This window comes from Gorilla gorilla, chromosome 18, assembly GCF_029281585.2.
Source record: "Gorilla gorilla gorilla isolate KB3781 chromosome 18, NHGRI_mGorGor1-v2.1_pri, whole genome shotgun sequence".
In the NCBI taxonomy this organism is placed as follows: Eukaryota; Metazoa; Chordata; class Mammalia; order Primates; family Hominidae; genus Gorilla; species Gorilla gorilla.
The window spans coordinates 81,644,873-81,658,602 of record NC_073242.2 but is presented as its reverse complement, the minus strand read 5'-3'; the positions used below and the strand labels follow the sequence as shown (position 1 = coordinate 81,658,602).

General features: G+C 42.1%; 1 long non-coding RNA gene across 1 annotated transcript in view; it reads left to right on the top strand.

The window, feature by feature from the left end:
* LOC129527441 (uncharacterized) overlaps positions 1-12,203 on the top strand; it is a 33,783-nt gene extending 21,580 nt beyond the window's left edge. The window contains exons 3-4 of the long non-coding RNA XR_008672421.2: positions 8,834-9,034; positions 12,054-12,203. This is a non-coding gene — a long non-coding RNA (uncharacterized lncRNA). The remainder of the gene's footprint in view (positions 1-8,833; positions 9,035-12,053) is intronic.
* The last annotated feature ends 1,527 nt before the right edge of the window (positions 12,204-13,730 follow it).

Below are 13,730 nucleotides of genomic sequence, written 5' to 3'. Positions count from 1 at the left end.
CCCTGCCTGGAAGGGCTTTTACTTTGTAATAGAAATATCACCCTGATTGATGGCAGCATTGGCTCTTCGTGATCATCTTCTATGTGTTGCAGGATCAATAAACTTTCAAATACTAGCCCATTCACTAGAGCATTATCTCCCCAAACTTCTTTGTCCCTGCTTATATTTGTCAACTTTACAATCCTTTTATTACCAGCAAAAGCTTTGGGAAGCTACAAATAAAAGCAGGGATTATAAAAGGATTCTTATTAAAGCATGCTTTCTTTGAGGAACAGAGTACAATGTCGTCCGTTCTCCCCTTGTGAAAAGATGTGTTTTCTTGTTTAATTAGAATAGACCTCCATTCCATTAGAAGAGGACAAGTAGGGCAGCAGGGTTGAGAGTGCAGGCCCCAGGGGGAAAAAAAGGCTTATTTATTTCAGCTCCCATCAACTTTAAGAGTGTACTGCAACTTTGTGAAATATTCTATCATATTTGGGAATGGATGAATACATGTAAACACCACCACTTCCCTGCTACAGAGCAATTGGTTGTAGTCTCCATTTTGTTGTTTTTTTGTTGTTGTTACTTTGCAATTAAAGCCTGTGTTGGAGAAATGCAAAGCCAAGTGCATCAATTAGGGTCCTAGCAAGAAACAGATGGCACACTCAATTTGGATAATTCGAGGGGAGCTTAGTAAAGGAGCTTTTTGCAAAGATGTGAGCAGGATTAAAGGAAACCACAAGGGACCGTGCTGTCCCAGAGTAAGCAACCATGGGGAACTGTCTCACTTAGAGCAGGTGTTGGCAAACCATGGCCCATGGATCAAATCTGGCCCTGTACCTGTTTCTGACAATAAAGTTTTATTGAAACACAGCTGTGCCCATTTGTTTACATATTGTCTATGACTGCCCTCACATTTCAAAAGCAGAATTGAATACTTGCATCAGAAACTGTGTGGCCTACAAAGCCTAAAATATTTACTCTCTAGTCCTTTACAAAGGAAGTTTGCATCAAGGCCGGGACAAGGGTAAGGCAAGTGAGGTGTCCAGGGTGTAAAATTTAAGAAAGAATTGACTCTCAGGCCCTGCATTTGCATAACTCCGAGGGTAACCTTGGTTTCCGAGGCACTTTGCTTGCCACCCCTTAGTCTGGGCCTTGTTTGACAATCCCTGACCTAGAGAGTAGCTATAAAGAGAGTGCTGCTTGACAAGAGTGATGGCTTTGCCAAGAGAGAGGCTGCCAACACTTGACAATTCTGCAGATAGATAGATAGAGAACAAAACCCACAGCCTTCATCGCCTCCTGCTTTCCAAGCCACCTGGAGGCACAGGGTGAGGGAGGCAGTTGATTGGGTCCATAAAGGTCCACCTCCTGGGGAACAGAATAGAGATATCTTAGGGTTCTCTAGAGGGACGGAACTAATAGGATGGATGTATATATAAAAGGGAGTTTATTAACGAGTATTGACTCACGGTCACAGGATGAGGTCCCACAATAGGCTGTCTGCAAGCTGAGGATCAAGGAAGCCAGAACTGAAGAACTTGGAGTCTGATGTTCGAGGGCAGGAAGCATCCAGCAGAGGAGAAAGATGTAGGCCAGAAGACTAAACGAGTCTAGTCTTTTCACGTTCTTTGCCTGCTTTTATTGTGGTTACGCTGGCAACTGATTAAATTGTCCCCACCCAGATTGAGGGTGAGTCTGCCTTCCCCAGTCCACTGACTCAAATGTTAATCTCCTTTGGCAACACCTTCATAGACACACCCAGGAACAATAATTTGCATCCTTCAATCCAATCAAGTTGACACTCAATATTAACCATCATGAAGTGGAGAAGGGTGGAGAGAATATCCATGGAGTAAACTGAAATAACCTGCTCTAAGCTCCAAGGCAATCCAGCCACTATGGAATCACAGTCTGGAGCTGGTAAGGATGAAGGTGATCATTTGGCCCAAAGAAACTGCATTAAAAATAGAATACAAGGAAGAAGGCTGGTGGCTCATCTACTCAGACACTTACTTTACCATTCAGAAGTAGGAAATCCATCCCAGGTCTGAGTTATATAAAAACAGAGTGAACTCTGAATTTCTCCATAACGCACACCACAGTTATTATTAAATGATGATTCTCTAATTATTTAAAGTCTGTTTTCTCTACTGTTGGCTCTACAGTTCGTTGGTCTACGCCCAGGACCCAGACCAGTGCTTGGCACATAGTAATTGTTCAGGAAATATTTGTAGAGGGCCAGATGTGTTGGCTTATGCCTGTAACCCAGCACTTTGGGAGGCTGAGGTGGGAGGACTGCTTGAACCCAGGAGTTTGAGACCAACCTGGGTAACATAGGCAGATCCCATCTCTTTAAAAAATTTTTTAAAATAAATATTGTTGAATGAGGTAATTGGATAAAAAAAGATATGTGAAAGACCTCGCACTTAAAGGTAGCACAGAATGTCTGTGGAAGGGGAAATGGGAAAATGGCAAACAGGAAAAGTAATTATGTGAAAGTCCTTCTATCAGAAGCAATTGGGACAAATAGGTAGGGCTTGAATTCAGAAATGATTAAAAATGATCCATACTTTAAATATTTCATTTTATTTTAACACAAAACCTATACATTGTTTTGGGTTATCGTTTTGACAATCATTTGATATATGACTTAGGCTTTTAAAAAACATGGTTACATTTTATTGCTAAGACTTCTAGATTGCCTTTCTTGTATAAATCACACTCGCAATGCATTGTCCATGAATTTCAGTTTGTTTCTTTAACACAGAATGTGAAGCCTTGGGAAACTAAAAGAACATTCTGAGGGCAGGTTCCACACAGACCATAACTTTTCTCAATTTTTTGTTACAGGTCTGCCAACACTCTTTTTAGTAACTTGCTTTTATCAAATCTTTCCAAAGCGTTCTATCCAGTCTTCACAGAAATATGGGTTTTTTTCTGACTCACATTACATTAATGTACATAATGACAATAAGAAATACAGTGAGCATAAACAAGCCTGGGAATGAACCTAATAGACTCTTAGTAAACATAGCACTCAAAGATGGGAGAGCAGGACCTTGGACATGCTGGACAGTAGCCTACTTGCCAAGAGCCTTCAACCTGCATTAGAAGCGTGTTTTGTAGGAAAAAGGGAGAACTTTGGTTTGTTTAGTGAACTGGTTAAAAGGAGGTTATTTAGTTGAGATTCTTCCATATGCAAATTAGGAGACAATATTTTTAAGATCATATTACAAAGGTCAATCCTGCTACTACTAACTTTTGCCTTTCTATCTTGCAAAAACAATCACATGAAAGATGAACACAGGCCAGGCATGGTGGCTCACACTTATAATCCCAGCACTTTGGGAGGCCAACGTGGGAAGATCGCTTGATCCCAGGAGTCAGAGACGAGATTGAGCAACATAGGGAGACCCTGTCTCTAAAAAAAAAAAAAAAAAAAAAAAAAAATTAAATTTGCTGGGTGGGGTAGCACGCACCTGTGGTTCTAACTACTAGGGGGCTGAGGTAGGAGGATCGCTTGAGCCCAGGATGTTGAGGCTGCAATGAGCAGTGATTGTGCCACTGCACTCCAGCCTGGGTGATGGAGTAAGACCCTTTCTCAAACAAAAAACAAAAAACACTCAAACTGGACAATGAAGCTCCTTACAGTTGACTTCATTGAGGGTTATCATTGTGAACTTTCTCTGGTGGTTTCTGCCCCCTGCAAAGACCCAATGTCGTCATCTGCTGGCAACTGCATGTACTTGTTTTTCCTTGGCCTGATTTTTGCCCAATAACTTGGATTCCTCCTGAGTGGTGGGGGAAGAGGAGTGTGAGTACAAAGCTAGATATACCAATCTGAGTATACCCAAGGGCAGGTAATGGTGCTCCAGTCCTTTTTTGGAGGAAGTGTTCTGCATTGAAGAAAGATCAGTCATTACAAGCCTTGTGCTCCAAATCTAGCCCTTCCACTTATAAACTTTGTGATCTTGGGCAGGACACTTAAACTGCTATGTCAGTGTTAAATTATCTGTAAATAGTAATTTATAAATACGTAATAAATAATAGCCATTCCTTACCTTTCTCACAGGAATGCTGTGAGTCTCAAGTGAAAAAGTTGCGGTGTAGAAATGTTAACTGTTTCCTTTCACACGTCTTCCTAGCATCTGGAAGAGTGGGGATGGGCTCAGTGATGCTACAGCAGCAAGCAACCATCACACTTCAGGGGCTCAAAATAACACAAAGGTTTATTGCTTTTATCACTCTCATTATGTGTCTATCATAGGTTGGTGGGGGTCTCTGGTGAGCATATTCACTCACTATGGATACAGGTTTATGATGCAACCACCATCTTGAATATTGGCAATTTTCATGGCAGAGGAAAGAGAGATAGCTCTGTAAGGTGTCCACAAGCAATTAAATATTTGATCTGAAAACGAAACATGAAACTGCTGCTGGCAATTCATTGGCCAAACCTATTTACATGGCTCCCACCTACTTCTAAGCAGGGCAGGAAGTATAATCCTTCACATACCTCAGAGACTAAAAACTGGAGATACTTGGTGAACAGCACTAATGACTACCACACCACCCTTTTATTTCATCTTGATTTCCTTCCCTTTTCCTTTTTTTTTTAAGAGAAAATAGAGTACAGTGAAAGTGTAAACTTTGAATCCAAGCCAAATACCATTTCTGTTACCCAGCAGTGTGGGTGACCTTGGGCATATCACTTAAACCTGTCGTCAGTCACCTTATCTTAAAAAGGTGCTTGTTGTGAAGATTAAATGAAGGAATACATGAAAACCTCCAAGAACAGGGTAGAAACTTAACGAGTGTCTGTTTCCTTCCTTAATTCATCAGTTTCTCCCCTCTCCTTTCTCTCTATTTTACAAATTCTCTTTGGAAGAAAAAGGGGAAGATTTTCGGGTCTGCTGTGGCTCCAGAAAGAGAAATCATTTCTGCTTTTACTATGTCCTCTACTTCCAGCCCTGTCTTCAGATAACATGAAAATGGAAGCCAGAATCAACCTTGATCACCCAAGATCATCTCAAGGTCATCTCAAGGTGTTGCAAATTGCAAGGAAATGCTTAACCAAGTAGTTGCTGGGAGATTTGCCTGAGTCACCATTCTCTCAAAAGGCAGTGTACTATCCAATAGTTCCAGTGCTTCTTAAACTTCAGTGTGTGAGAATCACTAGAGGATCTTATAAAATGTGGAGTCTTATTCTGCAGGTCTAGGGTGAGGCCCAAGATTCCAATGAGCTTCCAGGTGGCGCCAATGCTCCTGGTTCCTGGACCACACTTTGAGTAGCAAGGTTCTAGGGGAATGAAATGAAGATTTAGGGGCTGTAGACCTAAATTAGAATCCTGGATCTGCTACTCATGAGTGGCAAGGCTTGGACACCATACTTTTCTACTCCATCATTCTGTTTCCTCATCTGTACATCAGGCACCCTCACAGTGTTATCAGGAGGCCTCAATGAAATCACACATGTAAAAAGCTTTATTAACTGGAAAGCACAGTGGAGTGTTAGCTTTTAGTGGAATCTCTTCAGCTGTAAAGCACTGGGCTCTCTCTAAACCAGAAGTGATTCTGTCGTCTCCCTTTTTTTTGCATTGCCTTACATACCAGATGCTGGAGGATGCCTCTTTCCCATATGCTGTGGTAAGCACTTCTCACTTCCAGAGAGATTTACCTTGTGTAACTGACAAGTGTCAGGGAAAAGTGGGAGAGGAGCGCTAAATCTAGACCAGGTACGCATACGTGTGGGCAGGGAGCATGACAGACAGCTGGGGGGTGCGTGGCCCCAAAGCTAAGCAAAGTGAGTATAAATGGTGGCCACAAAGGCATCTTAACCAAATAGAACCTGTTAAACCAGGCCATGAGCAGTGAGACCCTACTTTTTCTTATGGGATGCGGTGATAAAGAAATTACATAGTTATTTGAGAGGAACATAAATAAAGATTAATAGGTTAATGAGTTATTTTCCTTTCATTACTACACTATTGTACTTTATTATAATTGCTTTGCACTCATTTAATTAAATTTGAACTGGGGCCAACACAAGATAATTTGTTTTCCCTGTACTGAACAATGAGTATGCAGATTGGATGTACTGAAGCAGTAATCAGCCCTCTGTTTGCAACACTTTTCTACTCTGAGTAGACATTATAATTGATAATTTGATTGTTGCAGCACTCTGTGCAATATATTTTAAAGCAACATTAACATAATGGAAATTATGTTGTGAGCTTAATCTCAGCTTTTCACTGAGAGGCTATCTGGTTCCTCAGTGTAAACCAGTCAGGTTCTGACAACAGCAGGTTTCTCTCTCATTCCTTCTTTTTGTCTCTCTCTCTCTCTGCCTCTCTCCTTCCTTCCTTTCTTCTTTCCTCTCCTTTCTGCTTCTTCCTCCCTCGCTCCCTGCCTGCCATCTTTTGTCCCCATTCTGCCCTCCCTTTCTTCCTTTCTCTCCCATCTTTTTTCTGCTTCCCTTCTGCCCTGCTGCCATCCCTCTGTCTTTCCTCCCTCCTTTCATAATTGCATTATTTTCTTTTCTTGCCTGCTTCTCTAGCTCTATTGAAGAAAGAAAAAAGATGAAATAAGGGTTGTTGATAGCAGCCATTCCCAGCTGCATTTCCTAATTTTGAGACCTGTTCACATCCGGGACATTTGAGAAAAGCAAACAAGAGCCTTTCCCGCAAACACCTAAGTGAGAAATTATTCCTGGTGGTCAGTGTGGTAGTCAGCACCACTCTTTGTGTTGTTGGTCAACATAGGGAATTAATTCGCAAGGCAGTCATGAGCTCTTCAAGGGCATTTCTGCACGTATGGGCAGATGAAGAAAAAGTCACTGGTGTTTCCTTTGTCCAAAGTCCATTCTTCCTTGGAGCTGCAAACACTTCCTTGAAAAGATGAGGCCTTTATCCTTAGGAACACATTCTGCAGACTGATTCTCTTTGGCTCAAAGATTTCCTGTCCCGTAATGGAAAGTAGGTGTGACGTTCTGTTTGATAATCCCAGGCCAGAGATCTTGGATGCAGGTGAGGAAATTTGTGCCCCTGTGACTTCTATTGAATTTTCATAACTCTGTAAATATTTGTTTCTGTGTTTGTTTTGGGAAGAAAAACACCTGTGAGTGGTTGGAAATGACTGTGTTTGTTTGGAAAAGCTGAAAGAGAGGGGTCTGAGCATTTTTTATTCTTCATTAAACTGTCCAGGCCCTGAATTTGTTGCAAAAAATCAAATTTATTTGAAGAAAAGCCTATTCTTTAATCTCTTTGTTCTAAGGCGTGGGCACTCACACTCTAGTCGGCTGCTTTACTTTCAAACTCTCTATCAGTGTGGAGGAAAAATCCTACAACGAGAAGCATGTTTTTTTTGGAGGGGGCAATGTTTTGGAGAAGGCAGATTTTTCTCTGACACATATTAAATTTCTCCAGTGAACACTTGGGTGACATAGCTGCATCTGAGTGGCTTTTCTTTTCTCTTTCTCTGTTGTTATTTTTCATAGAAAATTGGGCTAGAACTTATTCATGAATCAATTACTGAGTTGAGAAGTAGCACTCTTAAATTTTACTTTTTAGCTCACTATTTCCTTATCTGTTTGTGGGAGAGCGTGTTTTAGTCTCTCTTGTTATTATGAGACAGACTTCTCTCAGCTGGGTCTATTGTTCTAATTATTATTATTTTTTAAAAAATGTTTTTAACAGAAACAGGACCCAGAGAGTTAAGTTGGGTTTTGCTTTGTTTTGTGTTTACATTTTAACCTCTGTTAAAGATACAAGAAAGAAAACTTCAACTTGCCTGGATGGAGGGTGCTTCCTCTTGTGCACAGATGTTGCGTTTAAATTGAGAAGCCCACAGCTGTGATGCTGTCACAGCCTAGAGACACAACTGCAGTTTCTTGCATCAGCCCACCCATGGCTCCCTGCCCCCAGGGACATTGCTAAGCAAGCCTGTTGCCAAATAAGAACTCGAGGGTAGATTTGGAGCACAGGTATCAGACATACAGCAGCTTTCCACTGCGGGAAGCCGGGGAAAAGGACCTCTCTCCCAGTGGTCCCAAACACAAATTCCTGGCACTTGCCACGTATCTGGACATCATAGCACTTCGAAAGATTCGTCTTGGCACTTCAGTTTATATCTGTCATAATTTGGTTTCCCCAAAGCATAACTTAAGGCAAGGTTTCTTAAGGTCAGCAGCAGAAAGATGGGTCACGACAGTGCACATGAGCAGCAATGCTGAGACCAGATGGGTGGCATGGGCAGCACTGACTACAACTTTGCTGAGAAAAATCTCATGTGCACCTATTCTATCTGGACTGTAAGCTCCATGAGGGCAAGTGCTGAACTTAAGTATCAGTCTGTGTTCCACAGTGCCCACCTGGATGATAACATCACCCAAACAGCATCCATCCTGGTCCAAGCATTGTGCTGAGCACATTATAAGGGTGACCCCTGTCAATCTTCCCAACAGCCCAATGAGGTATCTCCATCTTACAGATGAGGCAAGAAGCACAGAGTTTAGTAACTTGCTGAAGTGGTAGAGTCAGGATATTTAAACTTAGGCAGCCTGGAGCCTACCCTTTTGCCACTGTGGGGACCATGTCTCATGGCTGTCTGGTTAGGAATCTGAGTCTGGAAGCTTTAGAGACCATCACCACCATAACTAGAGCTGTCCTTTGTTGAATACTTCTCATGTGCCTTGTCTTGGGATAAGTGCTTTACATTTGTTATTTTGTTTTAATTTGCTCATTGAGGCTGCTACCCCCATTTTAGAGCTAGAGACACTGAAGTTCAGAGAGATTAAACCACGCAGCTCACAAGTGGCTCTGTCCAAACTCTATCTACTCCCTGTCACCAGGCACCAAAGCCATGACTTCAAGAAGTGACATTTTCCACTTGAGCCTCTGCAGCAGTAGCAGGCAAATGATGATGGAAATCAAGAAAGTTGTGTCCCCTGACTCATCTCAGAGGTAGCAGGTGGGCCACGGGTCATTCAAGAAATGGAGGTCATTGAGGACACCTCCCCCCCAGATTCCTATCACAAACCTGGCACAATCAGGTGAGGTCATTGCTGTTTTTTTTCCCCAAATAACCTTGATAATATTCAAAGTGTTTTACAGTCTGCTTCCCCTTCACCTGGTGCAGTGGCAAAGATACCGGAAAAGAGACAAACCTACCAGGCTTGCAGAAGTCACTATTCCAACTCACCTTTGAAAATTCTTTTCTCCCTATCTGTGCTCTATCTCCGCTCCATGCATGGGGGCAACAGTGAGGGTGCACAGTTGTTATTGGTGGTGGTGGGCTGTAGCAGGCAGGAGAAAGGGGTACCCACCTGTGTTCCTCTGAAAGGCATGCTGGGCACTCCCTAGGTAATAACAACTGGGGACCTTCCTCTCTCTTCCTCTCTTTCCTTCACTAGCTCTTTCTCCTCTTTTGTCACTCCTTTTTCCATGTCCTTTCTAGCAAAGGAAGCCCAGTGTGGTGGAATAAGGTCTGCCTAGGAAGCTAGGCAACCTTGCTAACCACAACAACCACGGTCACCTTGTGTTTAGCAAAGAACAATGAACACTGCATTCGGACTAGATGGCCCCAGCTCTGCGTTTCGATTGCTAACCAGTCAGGCAGCCTTTCTCTACTCCCTAGATTGCAGGCCCCAATCTACAACAAAGGGCAGATGCACTCGATTATGGTTTTCAGCTCTTTTAAGAAAAACAATAAAACTTGCCCTGTGCAGTGTTTACAATTATTCTTGAGCCTGTATTTTGTAAATGGTAGATTTTATATTAAAAACAATCAGTATCACTGGCATTCCTTTAGAAGTCAGATTTGGACATCCTGGACTCAGAGTCCTGCATGGTGCCTGTTCTTTGGCTCTGAACTCTGGCTTCCCCTTCTACCAGAGGCATGCATTTCCCATCCAGTGCCCACACAGTTTGTCCTACAGTCACCTTGCTTTCAGGTTTGCAAGAGGCTAAGGAAAGATATAACCCTAAAGGGATCTTGAAAGTTCCTGAAGTGCACATAGATAGAGAATTTACATGTCTGCATTTTTAATTTGCGAGAAAGATGGAAAACATAGCAAAACAAAAGGCCAGCAATAACCTGGGATTGACCTTAGTTGATGGTAGAAATGATGTGCCCTGTATGTGCAATTTCAAGGTGCTGACTCACGTGGGATCCCACAGGATCCTCCAACCTGGAGAGGTTCTGCTTTCCACATTGCAAGATGAGGAACCTGCAGTGTGGAGAGGTGAAATGACTTGCCCAAGGTCACAAAGCTGCTGATCATCCAAGCCAAGGTTCAAACGCAGATTTGCTCACTCATGGCCTGGTGTTCCTTCTCTCCACCTTGATTTTAATACTACTTGATTTTCAAAATAAGTTTCCCCATTGTCTTATCTATCTGGCTCTTCTAACACCTTGGACAGGTGTGCAGGGCAACTGTTCCTAAACACATTTTGACAGATGAGGACACTGAGGCAGTAAGGTCATTGATATAAAAGCAGAGTGAGTTGTTTTCTCTGTGGCAAAATTTGAGGGATAATAGGAAGGATATTTTTACCTCTCTTTTTCCCTCTCTCTCTAATTCTAGATGGGGTAGGACTCTAACACACTCATCCCCCTTTTTTTTTAAGAAAAGGAGAGATCAAAGAGTACCAAACACCAATCTTGCTCACTTTGGAAATTTGAAAATATCAGTCCTGAATTCTTTTCTCTTTTTCTCCTCTCCCTTCCTTCTTCCTTTCTCTTTCCTATGAAAACAAAACAAAACCAATCTAACAGTATTTTATATTTTCAAAATGCTACATGGACTTCTCGGTTATTCTTATCAAAATACTTAAAAGGAGGAGTGGAATGATGAGTTCTATTTCCCAACTTAGGATACTGAAGTCAACACCAGAACTAACATGTCCAGTTTCACTCAATGGCTTAGAAATGGGTGGAGAGTGAACCCTAGATCATTTGAGACTTCAGCCTGAGCCAAGCTAAGCTTCTAAGAACTGTTGCTTTGGTTTTGGGAGCACTTACAGTGTGCCAGGTATCTGCTGGGGACTTTATGTACAAAATCTCATAAATCCATGTGATATTTCTAGGATGATGTATTATCTCTATCTTACAAGCTGAAGTGGGCCAAAGCTGCCTAGACTGCTTCCCAGGTCATCCTACAGGCCTGGGCCTGACTCCAAAGTCCATATTCACTCTATCATGCCGATTCTGCAGTAGAAACAAAATTGTCTATAATTCTCCACCCCGACCCCCAATAATCCCATAAATCAGGCCATTTCCTTAATCCATTTGTTGCCAGTGACCCCTCTGGGGTGCTTGGTGGTTTCCTGCAGATCCTCTGGGATTGTCTGAAGGTTAGATAATGTGTGGGCCATGTTGCCATCAAGGAATCTTCAACAATATAAAAGGAAAGACAAAATCTTGCATGGTAGTCAATCGCGTACTGGAATCAGCTCCTGTTTTTCTGTGAGCTTAAAGGGCTGTCACTTTTATGTCACTTTGAAAGAGAGTAAAGCTGGTTGAAACTGAGTAACAAACATTCAGGAAGTGAAAAGCCCATGCCACACCCTTAATGTGGTGTGCTAGGGAGGAGGGAGTAAATATTAACCAGAAGGCAAATACGGAAACATCCTAGAGGCAGTGCATGGAACAAAAATCAGTGAAGCTGGGTAGCAGCAGCTAAGCTTGTGGACTTGGAAACCAGCCAAGGCCTGGGTTCAAATCCCTTCTCTGATACTTACTAGCTGCAGGCTACTAGGCCAATTACCTAACATTCTTAGCCTTAATTTTCTCTGTGAATCTGGGATGGTAATACATTTACTCTGTAAATCTGGGATGGTAATACATTCCTCTGAGTCTTATTATGTAGATTAAATGATGTAATGTGTAGAGCATATTTAGGGGAGTTACTAGTATTATTATAGGCTTAATCAATGGTAGCTCTTATTAGATACAATTAAACTACTATTAACCTATTTTCAGGCTCTTCTCTCAAATGTCTTTGCTATACTCATATTTCAAGCAAAAGTTGCATCAGGGTTTTCATTATATTATGTACTTTCAACTTCTAGAATATGTTCTGTGGACACTACAGATGCAGAATAAATCACCTGCAAAGTGAATCTGTCAGCCCTAACAATAAGAATAGCTCTTTTATGATGAGCAGGTGAGACCAGGTAATTACTGAAGAAAGAGAGTGATGTGTTCATTGAAGTCTACTCATGGAGGAAAGAAGGTAGGCAGAAAACCAATAGGTTTTCAAAAATATATGCAGAACAGGCTTTGGGGAGAATGCCAACCCTCAGTTAACCCAAGTCCCCGTCCAGGGTACGGGTATGCCAGTCAACTGATGTCCCACAAAAATGGAAACTTGGCAGAGGCTGGAAAACAGCAGCCCCAAGATACAGGGAGAAAAAGTTCCTGGTTCATAAGAGGCAGGAGGAAAGCTGACACCAGCCCTTCCTGAAAAGAGAAAATGAGGGTATCCAATAGACAGCACATGGTATCTGCGATGAATGTGGTGATTCTGGCCAGGTACAAAAGTCTACTGTGTCATGTGGGATACCTTATTATGAAAAGGATGTTGTGCCATTAGCAAGGCCCAGTGCAATACAGCCAAAGTGATTGGGGCACAAAGATCTGTGGATATTTTACAAGGGAAGTGAAACTAGGCTGGTATTCTCCAGGAAAGAAGAGATTACGAGGAGGGGATTCACTGATGACACAGCACTCTGAAGCGAAAAGAGAGAATAAAAGTGAAAAGGCTATTTGAGTTCATCAGTCCTTCTTTCTCCCTGACCCACATCTGCTTCCTCAAGCAAGACAGGACAGTCTGAAAGAACTGTATATTAGCAAGGATTTATAATGTATGAGCATTTTTAAAAAGACTAAAAATTTACCTTGGATCAAACAAGGGAAAGTGAGAAACAGAACAATGCAATATGTAATTAAGAAAAGGAGTGCCTACAGGAACAATTCTGATGATTTTGGCATAGCACCAAATAATTGGAGGAAAAGAAAAGAAACCAAGAAATATGCAATTAATATGCTGCAGAACTGGCTTTGGAGTCAGACACATGGGTTCAACCCTCGCCCATTAGCTTTGTGACTTTGGGCTGGTCCCTTCAATACTCTAAATGTTGGGAGCAACACAAGCCCCTAACTCATTGCATTTTTTGTGAAGATGACGTGGCCAGGTGCAGTGGCTCATGCCTGTAATTTGGGAGGCCAAAGCAGGAGGATCACTTGAGGCTAGAAGTTTGAGAACCAGCCTGGGCAATATAGCAAAACCTCAGCCTCTACAAAAAAATGAAAAAAAAATTAGCTGAAATTTGTAGTCCCAGCTACTCAGACAGGAGTCTGAGATGGTAGGATCACTTGAGCCCAGGAGTTTGAGGCTACAGTGAGCTGCAATTTCACCACTCCACCCCAGCCTGAGCAACAAAACGAGACCATGTCTCAAAAAAAAAAAAAAAAAAAAAAGAAGAGAATGTGTATAAAATGCCTAGAGTCAGGCCTAGAGTCAGGGAATGGACACCCATGACAGGGTAACTGGTATTACTGTCATTATTATCAGTGTTGGTCTACATATCATCCTTGCAGGAGGGTTCATTTTATGCATGAGGAGAACAAGGCACCAAGGCTCAGAGAGGTTAAAGAATTTGCCCAAGGTCACACAGGCAGCAAATGTTGAAACTGGTATTTGATCCCTGTTTTGTCTGATACATTCAGTCTCCATCCTGCCTTAT